The sequence below is a fragment of the Rhinolophus sinicus genome, chromosome 12, assembly GCF_057876585.1.
Source record: "Rhinolophus sinicus isolate RSI-liver-muscle chromosome 12, RSI-T2T, whole genome shotgun sequence".
Lineage (NCBI taxonomy): Eukaryota > Metazoa > Chordata > Mammalia > Chiroptera > Rhinolophidae > Rhinolophus > Rhinolophus sinicus.
Window position 1 is genome coordinate 24,868,808 of NC_142512.1, and position 12,352 is coordinate 24,881,159.

The window sequence follows — 12,352 nt, forward strand, 5'->3', positions numbered from 1 at the left end:
GGTGCCATGACCGACTTCCAGCCACTGTTCAGATACACGAGTAAAGGCCGCCCAGTGTAATGACAGCAGTAGATGTGCCATGTGGAAGGTACCAAGGACTGAGAGCTTCCCAAAGGCATGAGAGAGGCCTCCCAGGGGGAAGTCCTCAAGCCGAGTCTCCTGCAGAGAGCTGGATGGAAAGGAGCATGCCAAGAGAGGAAGGGGCTTGTGTACAGACAGTGTGACTTGAAGGAGCACATTCATTCAGAGATGCCAGATAGAGCTGTGGTGTGGAGTGTCAGGAGAGTAACAGGAGTGAGGAAATGACTGGGAAGAGATGGGAAGAGATGTGACTGTACAGCTACAGAGTGGCCAGGTCACGAAGCCATTGTGTGCAGTGCTACATGCTAAATAGCATGTAGTAGGTGCTCAAGAAAGAGTAGCTGGGCTGAATCCGTGTATTAAAATCATGAGGCCACTGTGCATTATATAACCACAGAGCGTTGGCTAGGCTGATCTATTTTGAGTGTATCCTCTCTTGCTCACAAACCTGCAATGGCTTCCCATTGTCAAGTGGATGAAGTCCAAGCTGGTCACCTGGACAGTCGTGGCTCCTCATGTTATAACTCCATGGATTCCTGCACATTTGAATACTTGCAATTCCCTGAAGGTGCCACATGTTTTCCTAGCGCCAGGATTTTGCTTCTGCGGCAGGACCCTCCTCACTGTCTCCCTTTGAACTTTCTGCCCATTTCCAATGCCTTTGTCTCTTTCAAGACACTTCCACTAGTCCCAGCAGATAGGCATTCAGCCTCATTTGAAGTGCCCCCTGCTCCTGGACCTCCCCCATGAAGGTAGGTTTTAGATCGCTGCAACCCCTCCACTCTGTGTATTCTTCAGACGAACACCTGGGAGGGAGTCCTGGTGTGTCAGAGTTCAAAGGGCCTGGAATATCATCTGCAATAGTGGCTCTTAATGTTTCCTGGGAGAGCTTTAGAAAAAATGTCTTGGCCTCATTTCAGAATCAGAATCAAAACATATGTGCTTATGAGGTCTGACAATTAAGTTCGCGAACTTGTTGCAACGACGTTGCTAACTTTTTTTCAATATTAGAGGGATTATTCGTTATGAATTTATACCAACTGGACAAACAGTTCACCAAGTTTACTATTTGGAAGTGCTGAAAGGCTGTGTGAAAAAGTTAGACAACCTGAACTTTTCTCCAACAATTCATGGCTCTTGCATCACGACAATGCACCAGCTCACAGGGCACTGTCTGTGAGGGAGTTTTTAGCCAGTACACAAATAACTGTATTGGAACACCCTCCCTACTCACTTGATCTGGCCCCCAATGACTTCCTTCCTTACCCAAAGATAAAGGAAATACTGAAAGGAAGACATTTGGATGCCATTCAGGACATCAAGGGTAATACAATGACAGCTCTGGTGGCCATTCCAGAAAAAGAGTTCCAAAATTGCTTTGAAGGATGGACTAGGTGCTGGCATCGGTGCACAGCTTCCCAAGGAGAGTACTTCAAAGGTGACCATAGTGATATTCAGCAATGGGGTATGCAGCACTTTTTCTAGGATGGGATCACGAACTTAATTGTCTGACCTCGTGTACGTGTTGGAGAAAACAACTCCAGGTAATTCAGGCCCCAGGAGATAAGAATCACATATCCAGTATAGTCCCCTCAAATTATAGATGGGAAAAAAGGAGTCTCAGAAAGAGGAATTTGACTTCCCAAGGTCACACTGAAAATTCATTGCAGAGATGGGATTACGGACAGTCAGGTCACCCTGCCATCTGACCTCCACGTCTGTCAAGGCCCATTCACCCCACCAGCTGCTGCTGCCTGCCACCCAAACAGGACTTGAAGTGGTAAAACTAACTAACCCACTGCTGTCGCTCTCCTCATCTCTTTGTCCTTGCCGATTGATACTTTTTTATTCCTTTACTGTCAGTTTAGTGGGGTTTCAGGAGAGAAAGAAGGTAAAGATATGTGGTCACTCTGCTGCATGTCACCGTCAGTCTTTTTGACTCACTTGGGACACGGAGAGGGAAGACATGGCCACCCAGGAAATTCTTTACTCTTTCCCTCCTCTTGGGGATGCAGCCCGGCCCACTCAAGAAGGCGACGGGGCTGCCCCTCCAGAAACTCACTTCCCTTCCTCCCCTCACTGTGGTCACTGTGAACCCAGGACTGGAAAAGAGGAAACGGAAAGCTTAGTCATGACTTCCCTTTCCCGGCTTCCTCGGCACCAGGAAGGAACTGACTGGAGGAGCCCATCCCGCAGAAACCTAACGTTCCACATACCTGTCTCACCAACCCCAAGCGGGCCTCTTCTTCTCTGGGCCTTGGTACAAACATAAGGGCCGAGTAATAACTCAACAAAATATGTGTGGATTTGAATGAGACGGGTCAGAATGGCACAGGATGGATGGATAGGCAAGAAATGCTCTCAGCGTAAACACTGAGCCAGTTATTCATGGTAACAACTCTTTTCTTAGAAGTTTGAAATCCAGGAAGTGCCTATAGAAAGGTTTTCTTATTACTCATCTTTTAAGAAATAGGTACCTACCTCTAGAGCAGGCCCCCGCTGCCTCTTACAAGCACAAGTCCAGGCCCCACAGCCAGCACGCAAACACCTTGGGATTCAAAACCCTTTCTCCTGTTTTCCATTACCTCTTACACTCTGCCTGGGTTCTCTCGTCCCCTATTTTTTCCTCTAACATTCAGCACTTTTTTTTTATTTTTAAAAAGGCCTCTTTTATCTAGTTCTCAGTGGCAATGTAAAGGAGGACACCGAGAATCTCTCGTGGCAACAGCAAACCTTAGGGTACCCAAAGAAAGTCACAGCGTGAGAGTCATCTGCTTTTCAATGTGTGTCCACAGCCATTGAGCTGCTGAACTGGCTGGCAACAGCGTGGCCCACTGTGCTCCACGTACACAGTTCTGCACAGAGTGGCCAACTGAGCTCGGGCTGCGTGGCACCATCACTGTTCGGCACACATGGGAGAACGTGCCTGCCCCTTCGCCTGGGATGCTCATTCCAGCCTTATTGCGCTAACTTCCTGTAGATTGTCATCTGAGCTCCTAGGTGAACCAAACTTACTCCTCATAGCAAGACCTCGAGCTCTCTTGCTTGGTGAGGTGCATGGCAGGTCAGGAGGCCTGCAGGGAATGAAGCCAAGGGACTGGGCCAGGCTTCCCAAGATCCTGTTTACTCGGCTCAGGCCTAAAAACTTGACCCTGTGGGCCTTAAGCAATCCTTTGCTCAGGACTGGGCTGTGGCCGGATTTGCGGTTTGGAACGAGGGCTTGTGTTTGAGGCCGCAGGACAATGAATGAATGGAAGAAGGCAATCAGATTTAGGTTTGGAAGAGTCTGGGAAAGGTGGCAGGTGAGGAGGTGGGGTTTTTCTAGGGGAAAGAGACTGAGAATCTGGATGTGGGGTCTCTGGGCTCTGCAGCTCATTTTCTGTGAGACCTTGGGCAGGTTGCTTTCATTCTCTGGGCCTCAATTTCTTCACCTAAAATGCGGGAAAGTTGGCCTAAATCAGTAACTCTTTCCCTGGAAATGGGATTCATATCAGGACCATTTGGGAAGCTTTTATCCAAAGGTAGGTGCTTGAGCACCACTCTGGAACTGCATATTCTGAGTCCAGGGCAGTTGGAGTGTCATGAAACGTCTCCCCAGAGAGTCCAATCCCACCACGTCAGCCATCGAAAGCCCCTAACCTGGATGGCCGGCCACTGACACCTTCTCTGGTTTGGTGTCATTAGAAGAGTTAATATCAATGACTCGCTGGGTCTCCGAGTGGGGGCAACCCGTGCCCACCAGCCACACCATAAACAGCCCCCTCGTCCATCCCTGCTGGACCTGGCCTCGTAGATCAGGCCTGTTATGCTGAGGGAGCTGCTTGGGAGGTCGCCCTTCCTTCCTGATGAGGATCAAAGGCCATAGGGCTGACCCCAGGCCCTGAGGCATTTAGATCCCAGCTACCTGAGGAGCCACAGGCCACATTTAAAATGCTCCCATCTGAAATTTAGAAAGTACCAGGAAATCAAGAAACCTGGTAGGTAGAACAGGGTCTTGGATTCCGAATGTTCTGTGGGCTGTTTTGTGATTCTTGCATTGTTTGACCCTGAATCTAAAATATCCACCTTGCAAAGTCCCTTTGAGTATTCAAGGACTTGGTGTGGGTCAGGTGGGTGTCATATACAGCCTGGCACTCAGGACTCCAGCCTTTTAGCCCTCCCCCCGACCCCCCTCCACCCCTCTCCCAGCCCCAATTCCCACAGAGCAGGAAAAGCCCCGAGGTGAGCCATTGCAATTTACAGCTAAGGAGCAGGAGGTCCAGAAAAGAAAAGTGAGCTGTATCATAGGGACCAGTGGCAGTGCCCTGAAGACAGCACGACCTCTGTATTCCCAGGCTGGGCTCTTCCTCTGTGATTTTCTGGCTTTGTGCTCATGTCCGGCGAGCTGGGCTGTGGCCAGAGAGAGAAGGTGGGCATGATCAAGCCCCATGGAATGCTGGAAAGCCCTGCAGGATTCCTGTAACCCACCTAGAGGTCAGGGCATGGTGCCAACTTTGCAGGAAATTGTGAAGAAAACTCACCCCAGCATTTCTACCCTGTAGAGAGGAAGTGGCAGCAATTTGACTGCAAAATATGCCTACCAAAACCCAACAAGGCCCCCATGATTCAGGTAATACACCACGGCCTGCTGGGAAAGTCCCCTCAGGAGCCCTTCTCTCCCTGGGGAGGCAGATGGACAGCCTGGGGCCCACCACAGCCCATAACCCATTTCCCTGTACATTCTGTACCCACAGCCCAGGGAGCCCAGGCTGGCTTGGGCAAGGGTGCCCTTCTGTCGGTGTCCCTCAGGCCTGGCTCCCAGGCTCAGCTCAGAGCTGGCCCACCCCCAGAGATTGCACTATCGCCAGAATTGGCTTCCTGGGCTCTGCATTGAGCTGAACTGACCACAGAGAGTGCACTGAGCTCACACTGCTCATCTCTCATAACTGGAACCGGGCCTGAGATAGGCTGACCCGCAGAGCCTGGGCACCCAGGACGCCTAGCCGTCACCTCTATCTTCTCATGGAGTGGGAAGGTCCCTGGACGTGGGACCCGACACCTACGTTTTCATCCAGTTGCCACTTACTAGCACCTGCTCAAGACTGATCATCTTCCTGAACCTCTGAGTCGTCGTCACTAAAACTGGGGACACGATGCCTCCATCTCAGGATTGTGGTGAGGACCAAACATGGAAATGTGTGTGACAGCTTCTGGCTCAGAGCCCGGCTCCTCATCCCTGTTTCTGAGAGTGGTCTGTGTTTCCTCCCGCCCTGCTTGGTGTGGCAGAGGCATCTTTACAGCTGCTCTGTGGAGTTGTATTCTAACCTGGTCAGGTCCCGTTTCTCCACTGTGGCGGGCTCACCGAGCTGTCTCAGAGCTGGGTGTTTCAGGAGCCAAGTTCAGAGCAGAAGTCAAGGCTGTGGTCTGCTAGACTTAGCCAAAGTCTGCAGTCGGGGGGTTCCACCAGCCCTGTACCCCGGACCAGGGTGGCTCACATAATGTTCAGGGTCCAGTGGAAAATGAAAATGAGGGGTTCCTTGTTCAAAAACTAAGAATTTCAAGAGTGCGGCAGCAGAGATTGTACAAGTCACATACCATGAAGGCTGCCCTGCCCCTACCGATCCTCCCGCCATGTTTCTGCTCTGTGGTGGCCAGGCAACCATCAGTTTACTCTTTGGAATCTCCCTCTCTCCACTCTGGGTCTCCTAGCCCGGGTTTGGAAGGTGTCTTTCCAAAGTCCCACCATTATGGTTTTGTCATGCCAAAGTCCTAACATAGGACACTTCCCACAGGAGCCAGAGGATGCATTTCACTTACCGCAAACATTTCTCCAAGTGACACATCAACCTTCAAGTTTCCCCACCACCCCCAGCCCGACTCAGCAGGAGGCTCAAAGACCAGAGCTGCGGCCAGCCAGTCACGTCTAAGATGGCAGAGAAGGGATTGTGGAGAAGAGGAAGGTATTAAAAATAGACTGTTCTTTCTGCAGATCTAGGTCTATCCTGCCCTGCTGTTTCTACCTGGAACTTACCTCAACCAAGGATTTCTCCTACCACCCAGATATGATGTGATTCAGTCAGATGGAACATGTTTGGCACCCAGGATATGTCAAGTTAAGGAATTAAAGGGATTGGTCACCATCCTGCTCTGCCATCTCCCCCACCCACCTTCAGCGTCTGTGTTAATTGATGGATATCCAGGTGTTATCACCTTCAGCGGGTGTGCTATTAGATAGATAAAGCAGGTACATGACAGTGAGCACCCACACAGTCTCTCCGCTGCTCCCGTCTTGCACACAATCACACCAGGGAAAATAAACAGGTAACTTGGTTTTGTTCCACTCCTACCATTCTTGAGCTCTATCTACACAGTGTCCTCATCTATAAGTTATGTGTTCTAATCTGTCTGTCCCCTGATTAGATGATTGGAGGTCACAAACCTCATAAGAGACAGCACAGCTAGATGGAGCAGGTGTTCAGCAAAGGACATGGTTACCAACATTTCCACCCCTCTCCCACAGCCTCCTTTTGCTTGTGTCCCTCCCCAGCCAAACTGAAATATTGCACCTCATTCTCTCCAGTTCCTTCCTGCCCACAATTTCAATATACTGCGTACTAGCCTCTGTCTCTACCACATCACAAAAACTGCAGTGGCTAAAGTCGCCGGTGGGTGACCTCCTTGTTGCTAAATCCAAGGCACCCATGGCTGTCGTCTTGCCTGACCTCTCAGCACCCTTGACCCTGTTGACCGTTGCTTCTGGAAACATCCTCTTGCCGGGGCTTGAATGACAGGTGCCGCTCCTGGTTTTCCTCCAACCTTAGAAGGTCAGACAATTAAGTTCACGAACTCATCCTAGAAAAAGTGCTACATACCTCACTGCTGGATATCACTATGGTCACCTTTGAAATACTCCCCTTGGGAAGCTATGCACCGACACCAGTGCCTAGTCCACCCTTCAAAGCAATTTTGGAACCCTTTTTCTGGAATGGCCATCAGAGCTGTCGTCATATTACCCTTGATGTCCTGAATGGCATCCAAATGTCTTCCTTTCAGTATTTCCTTTATCTTTAGGTAAAGAAGAAGTCACTAGGGACCAGATGAGGTGAGTAGGGAGGGTGTTCCAATACAGTTATTTGTTGACTGGCTAAAAACTCCCTCACAGACAGTGCCCTGTGAGCTGGTGCATTGTCGTGATGCAAGAGCCATGAATTGTTAGCGAGAAGTTCATGTCGTCTAACTTTTTCATGCAGCCTTTTCAGCATTTCCAAATAGTCAACTTGGTTAACTCTTTGTCCAGTTGGTACAAATTCATGATGAATAATCCCTCTGATATAAAAAAATTGTTAGAAACATCATTGCAACAAGTTTGCGAACTTAATTGTCAGACGCCGTGTGTCTTTGACTTCTGGGGCGTGGTTAGAGGCTCCCTGTCCTCCATCCATCCCTTAATCTTCATGTTCCCCTACCCCTCCATGGAATAACAGGATTTAACAGCTAATGTTACTGTGTGCTAGGCACTACTCCTAGCCCTTCTCGTGTGTGAACTTGTCTAATCTTCCTCATAGCACTGGAAGCATTGTTATTATCCCCCATTTTACAGATGAGGAAACCGAGGCCATAGAAGTTATCCAAGATTACTCAGCTAGAGTTGGCTATTAGCTGACTCAGCTAGTCATCAGGGAGGTGGGATTGCAGGGAGACAGTCTCGCTCCAATTCTGAACCAGCACTTGGCACGACCTCTAGGCAGAGACTTGCCCCCTGGGTGCTGCCCAAACACCTTAGCTTATCCTGCAGCGTTCCTCCTGATCTGGCTACAACACACCACTTTAATCCCATATGCACATTCTGTGTGCTTACACTGGATTCCATGCCTTTCTGCAGACACACCCTGGTCTTCACACATGATCCTTTGTGTAAGGGGATAACCTCCTCCACCAGTTTCATCACATTACGAGCTTCCACTCTTGTCCCAAGTCACCTCTTCTGGGAGGCCTTCTCCCCTCCTCCCAAACCCCACTCTTCTCTGGGTCCAGGCGCTGTCTTCCCTCTGTGCGCACTCAGGCTATCTAGCATCATTGGTCCATTGCCAAGCCTGCCTTCTCGTCTGGACTCTGAGCTGCTGGCTTAACACAAGGCATGTGATACCGCTGATAAATGTGTAGGTGAACTACTCAGCTGACCCATCTCGAAATAGAACGTGAGGTCTTATCCTCGTCTGCCTGGTGTTTTAATAACCTAAGCATCAAAACTAAGTCTTCACACTCTGGTCCACACATGCTTTCATGTGCAAACAATGAAACACACATGTCTACTCCCAATTCCTAGGTTCTGAGACTTCCTTAGACAGTCCCAACCCCTCAGGCCATTTTTCTGGTCTGCACAGACTTCCAGGCATCTGAAAATCCTGCCTTTTCCACAATGTCTCATCCCAACCATGAGTTTTCACATTCTCCCATAATATTCAGTTGATTACATGTGGCCCAACAGTTACAACTTGACCACCAAGTCACGTCCCACATAGAAAGGACTGTCTCCAAACAGGAAGCAGTGTCTGCCAGTTACAACAATAGTCCCCCAGATTTTCACAGCTAGCTGTGGCTTCCTTGGCCCCTTACACCCATGCGTTAATTTGAGTCTCACAACAAGGTATAAAATAATTAGCAGAAATCTATTTTACAGATGAGGAAATTAAGGCTCAGAGATTAATACCACACACAGGCCTCCCCTCAAATTCCCTGAGCAAAGCGTTGGGCCCTATGTGTCCAAGGAGCCCCCAGCCAAGTCCCATGTTGAAGCAGGCCCATGCCAGGTGAAGAGGGGATGGATCAAGGTCACCCAAGAAATGAATTTTCTCCAAAGGGCTGTGCACAGAGCATTTCATTCTAGCCTCCACATCTGTATTTTCCAGGGCAAGTCTCTGTCATCATCTCACCTGTACTAAGTAAGCGGTCTGGCTTTACTAATAGCCAGACTATAAATGCAGTCTGGTTTTACCAATTCAAGTACGTCAGTGGAAAGGCAAGTTGAATTTAAGACTGCTATTGAATAAATGTGGTTCTCTAACTTTCAACCATATATAATTTCTTCTAACTATTATTGGGTTGAAGGTACTTAGAAGATATGTTTTCATGGAGAGTTTATCAGGATCAGTAATTCGCAGAACAATTGCGATCTCTTGAAAGCAGTTGGAAGCAGATTAAACCCACTAAAGAGAATCATCACTCAAAAACACACAATAGCAGTATCCATTTACATGCCAACAATTGCTGTGCCAATTAGAAATGCATGTACTCAAACAGCTACTGTAAATCTTAGTCTTGATGCAGTATTTGACATCTCTCCCAGCAAAATCACCCACTTACTAAGTGAAGAAATATTTAAAGAATGCCTCCCTAGCACTCTCCAGTGTGCTGGGAACAAAAAGACACAAGGCACTTGCCCTGGAGCTAACACGCTGGGGAAAAGACAGCATTTTCAAGCTAATTACACAAACAAGATAACATTTGAAGTAGGATTAAGTCAGTGAAAAAACATAACAAAGGGATCTGATAGTAGGAGGGTTAAAGGGCTGGTATTTCAGCTGAGACCCAAATGACAAGAAGATATGAAGATGGAAGGGTAGAACAGTCCAGGCGGAGAGAATAGTGAGTGCAAAGGCCTAATGTACGTCTCAGCTTACAGTGAAAGTAGTTTCCTTGGTAGGTGCAGGAAAAATGAGTAAAACCAAGATGGGGAAGGGCTTACTAAAGGATATGTTATCAAGCCAGCTCCGTTGTGGGTGACTGGAGCTGCAATTCCCAGAGACACTTTGGGAAACGTTGAAGAGCACACACCAGAGCCGCCCCTCTCAGGAGTGACAGAGCTGGGGTATAGGTACTGCACTTCCTGTCTGTCACTGGGTGAGGGCTGCTCCCTGGCACTTCTGTCCCACCCTGCTCATGGCTAGGGTGGTTTCCAGGGCTGAAGTCAGTCGCTGGAAGGCCTACGTGAGAGATGTGAGCTGGGTATTGGCAGCATCTGCTACATGCAGAGACCAGCCGGGAGTGTTCCAGAAAGAAAGTCAGCGAGAGTGGCGTGTAAAACTTGTAGGGGGACAAGAGTAGGCAATGGAGTCTGCGATGAAGGCGGGGACCAGCTGATGTGAAGCCTGGTAGGTCCTGATGAGTTTGAACGTTATTCTAAGTGCATTAGGAAGACAACGGAGAAATTTAGTCAGGGATAAGAACTGACTTAAAATACATACGTATATAACATTACTCTCTCAGTTCTGTGGAGAAGAGTGTTTTTTTGTTTGTTATTTTTTGTTGTTTTGTTTTGTTTGTTTGTTGTTTTGTTTTTTTGAGAGCAAGAGAGAATGTAGGAGGGCCAATCAGGAGGCAACAGCAGAAGACCAGACAAGAGATGATGGTGGCTTCCACTGGCACGGGGGTGGGACAAAGTGGATGGACTCAGGTGACAGGACTGAAGGAGGGGTCAGCTGTGGGGGAAAGTAAAGGAAACATGAAGCCTTGGTTTGGATGTCAGCTTTGAGATAGAGGGTTACAACAGAAGCAGGCTGGGCTGTGTCATTCAATAACTGTGTAACTTGAGTCACTCACTCCTGCCATCTGTGCTGCATTTTTCTCACTTGCGAAATAAGGGAATAGAACTCACAGCTTTCTAAGAACTCATAATTGTCATAGTCTATGACTTAAAAGCAATAAAAACAATCTCTTTTTTAAGGTTTCAGTTCTTTTTAATAATGTCATAAACCCATATGAACCACCACTCAAAACAAAAGCTAGCACCTTAACAAGAATCTACTTCTAACCATATTTTCCCTCTATTCTAGTCTCCCTGATTCCTCCAACCCAAGGTAACTAACATCCTAAATTCCCTTGCTTCCTTTCTCTATATTTTTAATCTCTATGTGTTCTAAAATGTGTATTTTTTTAACTTTACTAAAAGGGTATCATACTGTTTCTAACTGTAGGGACTTGCTTTTTTTGCCCAATAGTGGTTTGTTAATATACATCCACTTTTGTAGCGTATAATAGTCCACTGGTTAAGTAGACCACTATTTGCTCAACCAATACTCTCAATGGGCCTGAGTTTTTCTCCAGATATTTGTCATTGTAAACCAAGGGCAGCTATGAACACTTAAGTATCAGCAAAACTTCTATCAGGCATATATAATGCCGTGAAATTGTCGGTTTAGGATAGTCACTGTTATGAGATAGTTCCAATCATTTTCCAAAGCAGCTGCATGAAAATACCAGCAATGCATGGGAAACCATGTAGAGCTACAGTCTCTCCAACGCTTGGTATTCTCCGAGTTTTCACTTTTTTTCTAACCAAATTATTTTGAATTGAGTTCTCTTTCTGATCTGGATTTGCGGTTCCCTGACCAGTAATGAGGCTAAGTACTTCTTCACTTGTCTCTCAGCCATAAGTGTTTCCCCTTCTATGAAACGTCTGTTCCTGTTTTTCGTTTTTGTTTTTTTAGGGTTTTTTTTTTTTGTTTTTTTGGGGCCATTTTTCTTCTGGGTATTTGTCTTTCTTATCGACATCATCAGCCTGCTTCCTTCCTGTAGAATGTTGGGGTTCAAGATCATTTTGTGCCCTGAGAAGTCAGCCTTATTTAATCCAGACTGGAGCACTTTGGGCAATATAACTCTCTCATAAACTTTTCTCAAGTGTCAGTAGCTAAACTCACAATTGACTTTGAGACATGCCCCTGCCCTTCTTTGGATATAATTTCAAGTACTTTGACACTAGCAGGCCTTATGCCATCCAGTTTCTTTTCCATGAGTCATTTTGTCCAACTAATAGGATTTCTTGGGACTATCTTTATCTCCTCAGAGATCTTCACAAAGTGACTGATGATCACGCCCTTGGTTTGACCTTGACCTCCAGGCTAAGTGTTCATAGCCTTTAGTTTTGATCTTTGCCCCTAAAGCTATGCGCTATTTTGAGACTAGTTTATAGGCTGCAGAGATTGGAAATGAGAGATAATTGTTCCTTTCAATCCTGTAAACCCTAGAATATGTAGACTTTTCGTGTTTCCTTTCAATGTGTGTGCTTGCAGATGAGCCAGTTATCTGCTGTCGTCACTTTCTTGTACCTTATGAAATGCAGTTAGTAACAACTAACTCACGCTAAGGACATTCTGTTTCAAAACTTTTTCTCCCAATGCTGGTAATTCAATAGGTATATGTTCTGCCTTCTAAATTAGCACGTAACAGTTTTACCAAATGTTTCACTATTGCGTTACACAGGTTGCCGTTTTTTTCTAGCCCCCTGTAATAATTA